The sequence below is a fragment of the Mobula birostris genome, chromosome 12 (assembly GCF_030028105.1).
Source record: "Mobula birostris isolate sMobBir1 chromosome 12, sMobBir1.hap1, whole genome shotgun sequence".
Lineage (NCBI taxonomy): Eukaryota > Metazoa > Chordata > Chondrichthyes > Myliobatiformes > Myliobatidae > Mobula > Mobula birostris.
This window is the reverse complement of record NC_092381.1, coordinates 111436433-111450640: the sequence shown is the minus strand read 5'-3', so window position 1 is coordinate 111450640 and position 14208 is coordinate 111436433. Positions and strand designations below refer to the sequence as shown.

General features: G+C 43.3%; 1 protein-coding gene across 8 annotated transcripts in view; it reads right to left on the bottom strand.

Annotated features, from left to right (window-relative positions):
* sipa1l3 (signal-induced proliferation-associated 1 like 3) overlaps positions 1–14208 on the bottom strand; it is a 406609-nt gene that overhangs the window by 379650 nt on the left and 12751 nt on the right. The gene's annotated exons all lie outside the window — the stretch shown is intronic.

The window sequence follows — 14208 nt, the reverse complement described above, 5'->3', positions numbered from 1 at the left end:
CTTTTTTATTTCTGATCTTGCACTGCATATTCAATTTAATTATTTAATATATATATAATTAATGTTTCACAGTTTTTCCCCCTATATTATCATGTATTGCATTGTACTGTTGCCGCGAAGACAACAAATTTCACGATATTAAACCCAATTCTGATTCCAGCTGCTATCATCCGGGAAACGGTACCGCAGAATTAAAGCAGGACCAACAGGATCTGGGACAGCTTCTTCCACCAGGCCATCAGACCGATTAATTCAGCTGAAACAATTGTATTTTTACTCTATATTGACTGTCCTGTGTACATACTATTTATTACAAGTTACTATAAATTGCACATTGCACATTTAGATGGAGACGCATCGTAAAGATTTTTACTCCTCGTATATGTGAAGGATGTCATAAAGTCAATTCAATTCTGATTCTGGCAGACTATGTCATGTGCACTTCAACTGAACTTCTCTGCATGCACACCAACCTATTTTATTGGGTTTCTTAAAGTGAGTCATCAAATTGTCTAAACACTGAAAATGAGCAATATACAATCCTCCCACATTCTTTCTACAAATTATTGCAACATGGATCTCAGTATAGAGATTAATGCATTGTTTGAGGTGGTGATTTTCAAACAGGGCGCCTCTCCTTGGAGGATGTTAAAGTTCCCAGGCACTATTTCAGAAGAGTGGGAGGTCTTGAACCAACATTTATCCCTCAATCAACAGCACTGAGTTACAGGGAAAGATTGAATAGGTTAGGTCTTCATTCTCTGGAATAAGACCATAAAACAAGAGGACATGAGTTGAGAGTTAAAGGGCAAAAGTTTAGGGGTAACATGAGGGGGAACTTCTTTACTCAGAGAGTGGTAGCTGTGTGGAACGAGCTTCCAGCAGAAGTGGTTGAGGTAGGTTCGATGTTGTCATTTAAAGTTAAATTGGATAGATATATGGACAGGAAAGGAATGGAGGGTTATGGGTTGAGAGCAGGTCAGTGGGACTAGGTGAGAGTAAGAGTTCGGCACGGACTAGAAGGGCCGAGATGGCCTGTTTCCATGCTGTAATTGTTGTATGGTTATATGGTTGTAAGATATAGGAACAGAATTAGGCCTTTTGGCCCATCGAGTCTACATCCCCATTTCATCACAGCTGACCCATTGTCCTTCTCAGCCTCAAACTCCTGACATGGATGAGTTGGGCTGTAATACTCTAAAAAGGGAGTTTTAAAAGTAACAGGTCTAAAAACAAGCAACTTCACAGGATTGCATGGAATATCATCAAAGGATTATTCTTCAAATGATTCTACAAGCTCAAAGTGGGGGGTCACTCCATAGAAAATTTAATAATAGCATAAGTAAAATCCCTATTGTCTAAAAAAATGTTTAAAAAAACATACAGGAATTCATCTAGCTCAATAGGCACACAAGTCATTCACAACATAAAGCCAAGTTTAATGTACAAGGATATTTTATGGGCTCCTCTTGTCACATTGAGGCCACCCTCAGAGTGGAGGAGCAACACCTTATATTCCATCTGGGTAGCCTCCGACCTGATGGCATGAATATCGATTTCTCCTTCTGGTGAACAAATTTCCTCCCTCCCCCTCTTCTATTCCCCACTCTGGCCTCTTACCTCTTCTCACTTCCCCCGGTTCCCTCCTTCTTCACTTTCTCCTCTGGTCTACTTTCCTCTCCTATCAGATTCCTTCTTCTCCAGTCTTTCACCTTTCCCACCCACCTGGCTTCACCTATCATCTTCTAGCTGTCCTCCTTCCCCTCCCCCCACCTTTTTATTCTGATGTCTTCCCCCTTCCCTTCTAGTCCTAATGACGGGTCTCAGTCTGAAACATAGACTGTTTATCCATTTCCATAGGTGCTGCATGATCTATTGAGTTCCTCCAGCACTTTGTGGATTTCCAGTTTCTCAGAATCTCTTATGTTCTTATTCTACCTTCTGGCCCCTTCCTTTCCAGTCCTGATACAAAGATAAGAACATAAAAAATAGGAGCAGGAGTCGGCCATCTGGCCCATTGAGCCTGCTCCGTCATTCAATAAGATCACGGCTGATTTGATCATGGACCATGGTCGATCTCTACCTATCTTTTCCCCATAACCCTTACTAACCCCTACTAAGCAAAAATCTACCCAACCCTGTCTTAATTTATATTTACTGAGGTAGCCTCCACTGTTCCATCGGGCAGAGAATTCCACAAATTCACCACTCATCTCCATTCTAAATTTACTCCCCGAATCTTGAGGCTATGTCCCTTAGTTCTATTCTCACCTACCAGTGGAAACAACTTTCCTGCCTCTATCTTATCAAGGGTCTCAGCCCAAAACGTCAATTGTTTATTCCTTTCCGTAGATACCGCCTGACCTCGAGTTCCTCCAGCATTTAGTGTGTGTTGCTCTGGATTTCCAGCATCTGCAGCATTTAAGTTTTTCTTTATAAAGATACAGAGCAGGGAATAGGCCCTTCGAGCCACACTGTCCAGCCACCGCCACCCCCCCCCAACTTTAATCTGAGCCTAATCACAGGACAATTTACAAATTAACCTACCAACCGGTATGTCTTTGGCCTGTGGGAGGAAACTGGAGCCCGCCGAGGAAACCCATGCGGTCATGGGGGGGGGGGGGGGCGGTGGACGTACAAGCTGTTAACAGACAGTGGTTGGCATTGAACCTGGGTCGCCTGTACTATACAGCTTTGCCAACGGCCAGGTGGCAGAGAGGAGTTTCGGAGGTGGATGCCACTCCAGTGACAATCTACCATGCTGCTGCACCCACTGAAGCTCATTTGTCTTTGTCAGATCCTATTTGCTATTGAAATTTGTCCAAAACTGTACTTGTTCGTAGCTTAGCTGCCAAACAAATTTATTGAAATAAATGGAAGAGTGGATGGCTTGATCACTGGGTTAGTTACACAGAGACCTGGCTTCCTATCGCACCATTGCTAGCTATAAAATTTGAATTTAAGTTTCAGAATAATTTCAGTTAACCACTAAACAATTAGGGTGATGTAAAAACCATCTGGTTCAGTAATATTGTAAATTCTGTTGTTCCTATCCACCTTGTGTCTGAAATTACAAACAAGTCACACAATTCAAGGGGAATTAGCAACCAGCAATAATTGTTGGCATTGCCACATCAGAATCAGATTTAGTGTCACCAGCATATGTTGTGAAATTGGTTAACTTAGCAGCAGGAGTATAATACGATATATGATAATATGTAATAAATAAAAATTGATTGAATATGTATCTGTTCCTGAATCGTTGAGTGTGTGCCTTTAGGCTCCTGTACCTCCTTACTGACAGTAACAATGAAAAGAGAGTATGTCCTGACTGATGGGGGTCCTTAATAATGAACGTTGTCTTTCTGAGGCACTGCTCCTTGAAGATGTCCTGGATACCACATAGGCTAGTGCCCAAGATGGAGCTGAGCAATTGTACAATTTTCTGTAGCTCTTTCAATCCTGTGCAGTAGCCGCACCCCCCTCCATACCATAGCGTAATGCAGCTGTCAGAATGCTCTCCATGAACATCGAGAGAAGTTCGAGTGTTCCCGGAGACAATTCATTTCAGACTTCTGATGAACACCAGCTTGCTATTTCTTTTCTTTGCACTACTTATTGATTGTGTAATTTATACATTTTTGTCTTTGCAAAACAACAAATTTCACATCATAAAAAGAGGAGATTCTGCAGATGCTGGAAATCCAGAACAACACACACAAAATGCTGAAGGAAGTCAAGAGTTCAGGCACATCTATGGAAATGAAGAGTCCATGTTTCAGGCTGAGACCCTTCTTCAGGACTGAGAAGAAAAGGGGAAGATGCCAGAATAAAATGGTAGGGGAGCGGAAAGATAGCTACAAGATTATAGATGAAGCCAGGTAGATGGGAAAGGTCAAGGGCTGGAGAGGAAATAATCTGATAGGAGAGGAGAGTGGACCATCGGAGAAAAGGGAAGGAGAGGGAGGTGATAGGCAGGTAAGAAGTAAAATGTCAGAGAGGTGAATAGAGGGGGCAGGGAATTTTTTTTAAAACCAAGAAGTCAATATTCATGCCATCAGGTCAAAGGCTACCCAGATGGAATATAAAGGTGTTGCTCCTCCACCCTGAGGATGGCCTCACCGCGGCACAAGAGAAGACCACAGACCAACACATTGGAACGGAATGGGAATCAGAATTAAAATGTTTGAGACCAGACCAGGAGGTCCCGCTTGTGGCAGATGGTGGAGGTACTAGACGGAGCAGAATTTCACATCATACGTCTGTGATAATAAACCTGAGGCTAACATTTACGGGAGTTGTTAATCATAACCAGCATCCTATGTACACCGAATGAAAATTTTGCTTTTTAAGAAGTTTTTTTCAAAACAATTTTGTTTAATTATGGAAATACTGTCTCTTCAGAATAAAACAGAAGGAACTATCACTGATTTGGACATTTTAGGAACAACTTCCTCCTCTCCACCATCAGATTTATTAACAATCCATGGCACGACTTTTTTCTGCACTTTTTATTATTTTGGTAATTTCTCTTTGTTTTTAGATTGCTTGAGATCGAGCAGAATGGGCCCTTCCAGCGACACCATCCAGCAACCCCCAAATGAATCCTAGCCTAATCACGGAACAATTTACAGTCAACAATTAAAGTACCAGCCAGTTCATTTTTGGACTGTGGGAGGAATCCAGAGCACCAGGAGGCAACCCACGTGGTCACAGGGAGAACATACAAACTTCTTACAGGCAGCGGGGGAATTTAACCAGGGTTGTCGATACCGTAAAGTGTTGTGCAAACCACTATGCTGCCTGTCTTTATGCAATTTTTTTAAATGAACCACTGCCACAAAACAACAAATTTCATGACAGATGTCAGTGATAACAAACCTGGTTCTGATATGGAGACAGTTTTTCGAATCCAAAGATGTAAGTTCAGGTACATTTAGGATTATAAATGCTGGTCTCAATAACGGTAAGCACAAAACTACTGGGTCACTGTTAAACATCAATCTTGTTCACTATTGTCCTTGAGGGAAGGAAACCTGCACACTTATCAGTGTGACCTATACGTGGGAGTCAAGACCCAGCAAAGTATCATGTCAGCCTGGATACAATGATGACAGCAGCATCCATATTGGACAGGCACATAGCACAACTGGTAAAGGATAACACACACACAAAAATGCTGGAGAAACTCAGCAAGTCATTCGGTATGCTTAAAGTGGAGGTTGATAGGTTCGTGATCAGCAAGAACATCAAAGGTTATGGGGAGGGAAAGCAATGGGATAATAAATCAGCCAGAATGGAATGGTGGAGCGAACTCAATGGGACTAAGCTTGCTCCCATGTTTTACAGTCAGGCAGCATCTATGAAAAGGAATAAACAATCAATATTTTGGGCCGAGACCCTTTATCAAATGAAGAAATATCAACTCTTTAATCGCTCTCGGGCCCAAGAGCATATTGAATTGGCAGAGCTCGGGACTGAGAGCAAGGAACAACCTGACATTTGGGCGATTTAAAAGGTCAGGGTGTCGGGGCCGGTTCAGCTCACTGCTCCGTGAGGTTTACACATTTCTGCACTGAACAGAGGCTCGGCAACTAACGGGTCCCTGAATCAGCTGCAGCGATGACTGGCTTTGTGACTGTGGACTCACTTTCGTGAACTTCAGTTCTGCATGTTGTTTGCTCACTTTCATTGTTTGCAAGATTTGTTTTTTTCCTCCACATTGAGTGTTTGACGGTCTTTTTTTTAATGGTTTTGATTAGGTTTTTTTCTTTTGTGGTTGCCTGTTAGGAGACGAATCTCAAGGTTGTATATAATATACATACTTTGATAATAAATTTACTTTCAACTTTGAACTTATTCCTCCTCTCCATAGACGCTGCCTGACCTGCTGAATCCCTCTAGCATTTTGTATGTGTTGCTCTGGATTTCCAGCATCTGCAGGATCCCTTATGTTTGTGTTTATGATTTGCTGGTGAAGAATATTTTCCTTTTGTTTTACAGGTCTTCCTACGTAAGGACGATGAGACCACCTTTCTGAAGTTGGGGTTTGTGCTAAAGCTAGTGGTGGTAGTGGGGATAAACTCCCACTACCTATTAAATGCTCCCAGTGGTGTGCACCTCAAATAGCCTCTGACAACCAAGTCCACCTCCTGGCCTTCACGTGTGGCTTAGCTACTAAGCCCAGTAGAACCCTTTCTACTGACAGGAGAAGGGGCAAAGGCAGCCTACTTGCTCTTTAAAACCAGTTGTTTAGGACAGATGGGCTGGTCAACCATGACTGGCAGCTTGTCTGATCTCAGACCTCCATGGTGCCAAGCTGCAATCAGTCTCTGCCGTTATTTTCTACGTGGGGGGGGGGGGGGTCCTGCTACACGGGCAACCACCTTCTCCCCATATCATACCGCCCATCTAGGTAACTAGGACACAACTTCCATGGTCAACTCGGACCAATGGAGGCCACAAACTACAGAGAAAACTGAAACCCAGAACACATCTGTGCCTGTGCAAAAACGGTAAATGAAACCCCAAGATGTAAAGGTGCTTCAGTGTGAAGAGAGGCGAGTTAAATAACCTTTGCTCTTTCTCAGTACTGTTGTACAGCGGGTTAAAAAAAAATCAGATTCCTCAGTATTGTACATGACAGCTGGTATTTTAATTCAAACATCATTCATGTTCCATAGTTGGCCTGTTAAAACGACAAGGACCAAAAACTAATGGCCTTGATTGGTCGTTCTTTAGGCCTGGCACCCTGCAAAGTACAGACAAGAATTGAGGCTGTGACGACTGGTGAAATGAAGAATGTTTGCCAGACAGGGATAACATAATATCTTGTAGATTTGAAACCCTGTCCCATGCACCACTGAACCCACCCGTCCAAGCATCAGGTAAAAAAAAGGGTAAAAAAAAGGGTAAAAAAAAGGGTAAAAAAAAGGCTAGTGCAGAGGTTCCCAACCTTTTTTGAGTGCCATGGACCACCGATTGGGAACCATTGCTAGTTAGAAGAAGCAATAGTTTGAAAAAAAGTATTTCTCCAACAACAAATGTACATTAATGTCAAAAATATCTTTAGAGTCATAGAAAACTATAGCATAGAGGCCCTTCAGCCCATCTGGTCTATGCCAAACCAATTAAACTGCCTACTCCCATCAATCTGCACCTGGACCATACCCCTATCATCCATGTATTTGTCCAAACTTTGAAATTGAGTTCATGCGCACCACTTCCACACTCCCATGACCCTCTGAGTGAAGAAACTTCCCCTCATGTTCCCCTTAAACTTTTCACATTTTACCCTTGACCCACAATCTCTGGTTGTAGTCCCACCCAACCTCAGTGGAAAAGCCTGCTTGCATTTACCCTATCTTTACCACTCATAATTTTGAATACCTTTATCAAATTTCCCCTCAATCTTCTATGCTCCAAGGAATAAAGTCCTAACCTATACAATCCTTCCTCATAACTCAAGACATCCAGTCCCGGCAACATCCTCATAAATTTCTGTACTTTTCAACCTTACTTACATTTTCTCTGTTCGTAGGTGCACACAATACTCCAAACTGGGTCTCACCAATGACTTACACAACTTCAACATCTCTGTACTCTTTTCAACCTTATCTTTCCTACAGGTAGGTAACCAAAACTCAATGGCTCAAAGGCTCATTTTATGTGCCAGAATACAAATCTGAGATTTGTCTTCTCCAGATTGCCATGAAATACTGAAAACCCATGGAAGTTGTCTAAAGAAAAGACATCAACCCCACCCCACCCCCCACACAAAAAGAGAAAGAAACAAAACTCGCAAACCCCAAACCCCTCCCTTGCACAAAAACTAACTGATCGCCCACATGGAAAACATTAAATCCTCAACCCCCTCTCTCGCACACAAAAAAACTAACAGATCGCCCACTCGGAAAAAGACCAACAAGAACATCAGACACAAAATCCCCAACCCCCCCCCCTTACCCAAATAGTAACATATTGCCCACCCACAGAAAACTGAAAAGGCATCCGTTAGTCTTGCGAAACCATGGATCTGCGCCTGGAAAGTCTTCACTCTCCAGGGTGCAGGCCTGGGCAAGGTTGTATGGAAGACCAGCAGTTGCCCATGCTGCAAGTCTCCCCTCTTCACGACACTAATGTTGTCCAAGGGAAGGGCATTAGGACCCATACAGCTTGGCACCAGTGTCGTTGCAGAGCAATGTGTGGTTAAGTGCCTTGCTCAAGGACACAACACGCTGCCTCGGCTGGGGCTCAAACTCACGATCTTCAGGTCGCTAGTCCAATGCCTTAACCACTTGGCCACGTGCCCACAGAAAACTGAAGGAGACCATATAAAGTACAATCCACCCAATAATCACATATGTCTCAAAATTTCTGCACACAATACGTCAAATTAGGCCTCACCAACGTCTTATACAATTTCAACATCCCTGTAAATTTTCTCTGTATCTTATTTTTCAATCCAATAATTAAAGCTAACTTGACAAACACCATAAATCAGGTGATTAGAACAATTCATTTTGAAGTTGCCCGTTTTTCAGTTCATTAATTTGTACTTTAGAGGCTACACTTTGCATTTACAATCAGAGTAGGTGAACCAGAGTGGCTGCTTTGTTTATAGAATTACACACTTCTACTCCAATAAGCAGGTCTCCAATCTCATGACTCAAAAACGCACGTGAACAGACACTTGACAATCATACACTGAAAAGGGAAAGGCGCTTGGCTGACTCAGGAACTACTCAGGTATTAGTAGCTGGATTGAGTTGTTCCCGGTTCTTGACAATCCAGTTGCAAATGTTTCATCACTATGCAACAAGACATCTCCAGTTTACTCACGCATGCCCTCCGAATGCTTGGCCTTTACATATGTATCAATCAGCTGATTGGTTGTCATCACGGCTTTGATATTGCTTGCTTGGTGGGTGGAGGGTGCGGATGCCTTTTTTGCTGAAGTAAGTTGGGGGGGAGGTTTGACGCTTTGCTGCTGCTTGTGCATGGGAGAGATAATGGGGCTTTGGGGTTCTAGTATTTTTATTGTCACTCATTCTTTGAGGTACCCTTCTGTTTTCGTTGATGTATGCGAAGAACAGAAATCTCTGTTTGTACAGTATATTGTATACACTCCCTGATATTTAAGTAGAACTATTGAACTTAATTGGGACATAGGGAGAGGGTCTCTTTTCTGATTGGTTGCGTGGTGAACTCCTGAACATTGTCTGGAATTTTCCCTGCATTGGCTTACAAATGGCATCAAGGTCTACATGTCTGCTTATAGAATTGTATGTAGAAAAACAAGCTTCTAGGAACTCTCTTGCATGCCGTGTGTTTGCTTGTGCCATGACTTCACAGATGCCCAGTCAAATTTCGATCTCCATGGGTAGAGACGAGGGGAGTTGGTCATGTCGCTTTACAGCCGGGTGATGTTCATGGATCCTTGCGGATAGTTTTCTCACACTTTGGTCGACTCGAGTGATCACATTAGTACTGAGATCACTCAAGTCGAGTATGATGTTCTCCTAAGGGGTTGTCTATTGGTGGGTCCTCAGGTGGCTGTAGAGACCGATCCGCCATCCACGTATTCCTGCGAAGCGCGGGCATGATAAGGTGGTGACACTGTGGTTAGTGATTGGGTCTTTTGGTTGTCAGTCATTCCTTTTGCAGCTGCCCCTTGTTCAAAGGTTCAATATACATTTATTACCAAGCGTGTAGGCAGTAAACAACCCAGAGATTTGTCTACCCACAGACAGCCACGAAACAAAGAAACGCAATTCCAAGAATAAATATCAAAACCTCTCCCACACACGCAAAAACAAATTGCACAAACAGCAACGATAAAAACAAGCGAGAAACGCATAATATAAACCACAAAATTGAAAGAGTCCAGGCATATTCAGTTCCACTCAGTGTTTGTTATCTACATTCAAAAGCAACAAAAAAAAAGGAGTGGCCAAAAACCAGAAACCCACCATAATGTGAACTACAGAGTCCAATCCACAAGCCATGTCAATTAACCCTTACCCGTGACCCAAGACAGCAGCAAGGGAGAGAAAGACAATTTGAACACAGACACCTTCATCTGCAGGTGGGGGGAAGGACCGTCACACGCAGACACGTTTCTCCTGCAGCAGCCAGCGAGAGGCTGGTAGACAGCGCTGAACACCAGCCCATCTTCCACATCCACCTCGATGATTTCAGTCTTCCTTGGTGCTTTAATCGGTGTCACAGCAGAGGTCACTCATACGTAGCTTTCCTCCAGATGTATCTACTGAGTGCAATGTCTTCCCAGATTTTAGGTGTAATGTTGAATTTTTTCAGGCTGATTTTGATGTTATCTTTGAAATGTTTCCTTCACCCACTAGGGTCTCGCTCTCCTTCCTTAACTGGGAGTAAAAGGATCTGTTTGGGGAGACGCAGGTTAGGCATCCAGATGACATGACCTAGGCATCAGAGTTGATATTGCTTTATTGTGGTGATGTTGTTCATGTTGGCCTCCTCCAGTACACTGGTGTGAGTGTGCAGGTCCTCCCAGATTATCTTCCAGTAATGTAGGAAGGACAACTGCTCTATAGACCCGAAGCTTCGTTTGCACCTGTAGATCACAGTCTTCAAAGACTCTTTTCCTTAATCAAGGCATCCGAACGAACCACCAACACACTATGCACCTCTCACTTCCCAGCAGCCTCCGTTGTGTAGAACAGGGGTTCCCAGTGTTTTGTATGCCATACAGCCTTACTATTAACTGAGGAGTCCACGGACCCCAGGTTGGGAACCTTTGGTGCAGAGTAGTACATACAAAATGCTGGAGGGGCCCAGCAGGTCAGGCGGCTGCAACAGCTGCAAGCAATAAACAGTTGACATTTTGAAACAAGACCTTCATCAGAACTGGACAGGAAGGGGGAAGAAACTGGAATATAACAGGCGGGTAGAGGGGAAGGAGTACAAACTAGAAGGTAGTAGATGAAGCCAGGTGAGTAGGTGAGGGAGAGGCGATGAAGTGAGAAACTTGGACTGTTTACTCATTTCCACAGATGCTGCCTGGCCTGCTGAGTTCCTCCAGCATTTTGTGTGCATCGCTTTGGATTTCCAGCATCTGCAGAATCTCGTGCTTTAAATGTAAACAAGATATTTTTCTGTGTGTCAGTTCTCTCTAACTGTACAAAGTATTATGTTTACAATGGAGTGTAAAATAACACACAAACCGTTTGCTTCAACAGAAAGTAGATTGCATTTGATAACAGTGCTGGGTTGTACCGCATTCCTCTGAATCAGGTGTGCTATATTTATCCCGGCACTCCTTAAAAGACAGAAAACAAAGGTGGTTCAGAGGATGTTTGTTTCACCTGGTGGAAGTCAGAAACAAAGTGGCACCTACGATCAATTCAGCAATTCCTCCATTAGCTTGTGGAGTCCTGGGCAGCAACCCAACGTGTTATACAAACAGGTTCTGCAGGAACACATCTGCCCTGTGTTGCCTCGACACACTGTTTTCAAAATAAGCAATACCATCATCCTCTAAGCAAAAACTTCTGAACAAAATATAACCAACTCCCTAGATTTCATCAGGCTTTGGAAAAACACCACCAGATATGTTTAGTGTTGGGTTTGAACACACTTAAATGGTTGTACCCAGGCCATGCTCTTTTCTCGCTGCTGCCATCAGGTAGAAGGTACAAGTGTTACACCACCAGGACTCACACCACCAGGTTCAGAACAGTTACAACCCCTCAACCCCCAGGCTCTTGAACAAAAGGGGGTAACTTCACTCATTCTATTTCTAGTGTTCCCACAACTGATGGTCTCATTTTAAAGTATCTTTAACTGGTAGAACCTCCTTTAGCAGCAATAACCTCCACCAAATGTTTCCTGCAGCTGCTGATCAAACTTGCACAATGGTGAGGAAGAATTTTAGACCATTCCTCCATACAAAGCTATTTCTGGGATGCCTTGCATGAACAGCCCTCTACAAGTCATGGGTTAAGGTCTGGACTCTGACCTTGCCATTCCAAAACATGAATTTTCTTTTTTTTAAACCATTGTTGTTGATTTACTCTTGTGTTTCAGATCATCGTTTTGTTGCACCATCCACCTTCTATTTAGCTTCAGGTAACAGACTGCTACCCTGACATTCTCCTGTAAAATGTCTTAACACAATTTTGTAATCATTGATCCCTCAAAGATTACAAGATGTCTAGGCCCTGAGGCAGCAAAGCAACTCCAAACCACGATGCTCCTTCCACCATGCTTCACAGCTGGAATGAGGTTTTCATGTTGGTGTATAGTGCCCTTTTTCCTCCAAACATAGCAGTGCGCTTTTCTGTTAAAAAGTTCAACTTTTGACTCATCTGTCCACAGAACATTGTCTCTGAAGCATTGTGGAACATCCACATGGACTTTTGCATACTTGAGACAATGCAGCAATGTTTTTTTTGGACAGCAGTGGTTTCCTCTGTGGTGTCCTTCCATGAACACCATTCTTGTTCAGTGTTTTTCAATAGTGGACACATGAACAGAGACTTTAGCAAGTTCTAGAGATTTCTGCAGGTCTTTTGCTGTTACCCTTGGGTTCTTTTTCACCTCCCTCAGCATTGCTCGTTGTGCTCTTTGTGTGATCTTTGCTGGCTGCCCACTCCCAGGGAGAGTAGCAACAGTACTGAGATTTCTCCATTTGTAGACAATTTCTCTTCCTGTGGACTGATGAACACCCTCAGGTTTAGAAATGCTTTTGTAGCCTTTTCCAGCTTCATGCATCTCCACAATTCTTTTATGATCCTCTGAAAGTCGTTTTGACCGAGGCATGGTGCACATAAACAAACCTTCCTGACATCCATGTGCATAACTAAATGTCTCTTAAAAGCCTCTAATGTATTGCACCATACCAGGCAGTGCATTCCAGGCACCCACCACCCTGAGTAAAAAAACTTACCCCTCACATCCTCTTTAAACCTACCTCCTCTCACTTTCAATGCATGCCCTCTGGTATTAAACATTTCTACCCTGGGAAAAAGGATACTCTCTGTCCACCCTAAAACGTCTATCAGATCTCCCCTCAGTCCCTGCTGTTCCACAGAAAACAACCCAAGTTTATCCAGCCCCTCGTGATAGCATATGCCCTCTAAACCAGGCAGCATCCTGGTAAACCTCTTCTGCACCCTCTCCAAAGCCTCAACATCATTCCTATAGTGGGGCGACCAGAACTGTACACAATACTCCAGATACAGGCTATAAGAGTTGATAAAATTGGACATATCCTTCTTGAGAGAGTTGATAAAGATATACATAGGGTGGAGATGCATCTCCACCAGAGGAGGAACATGTTGCTCCTTCCCTCTGCTGCTTGCTGGGCGAGGTGTAGCACCTGCTTAGCCCCCTCTCCCCAGTCAGGGTCACATGAAGCCATAGGAGCAGGTGGTGGATGGTCGTACAAGCAGCTGGTACATATCACAAGTCCTGGTTATGCGACCACTGATGCCAGGCAGATAATCTCTGAAGAGTATTGATAATGGGTTGGGGGGTGGGGGTCACCTGTCTTGTAAGGACACTGCCCAGAAAGCAATGGCAAACCACTTCTGTAGAAAAATTTGCCAAGAACACTCATGGTCACAGATGTAAAGGCCCAAGAGCCCATCTTTTCATTCAAGTGTCTGATAGAAGTGGTCCGTGAGCCCGGTGGTACATGCTTTCAGGGTTTAGTATCTTCAGTCTGATGGAAGGGTGGGGGAGACGTGGGTGAGGTCTTAGTTTCCGTTAGCTACATTAACAGGTTTGGAAAAAAGCCCAGGTTGCTTTCTGCTGAATTTCTTCCTTGTTATGCTGGGAACCAAGTTAGTGGAGGCCTCATGTGTCCGGAAAAACCAGGTTCACATCTGTCTAACCTCCTCGACAAAATACTTGATTGGGAACTAATATTTTGCCGGGAAAAGGAAGAGGAGCATGCCAAACTAATGTCATCAGCTAACCAACTCATTTGAAATCATATCTAACAGACTTCCCAACTGGTTTTAATCAGAAATTTAAACAAATTATTATTTCACTGTGATGTATACTTTGTGGCCACTTTATTAGGTACATCTGCTCGTTAATGCAAATGTCTAATCAGCCAATCATGACAGCAACTCAATGCATAAAAGCAAGGTCATGAGGTTCAATTGTTTTTCAGACCAACATCACTATAGGGAACAAATGTGATCTAAATGACTTTGACAG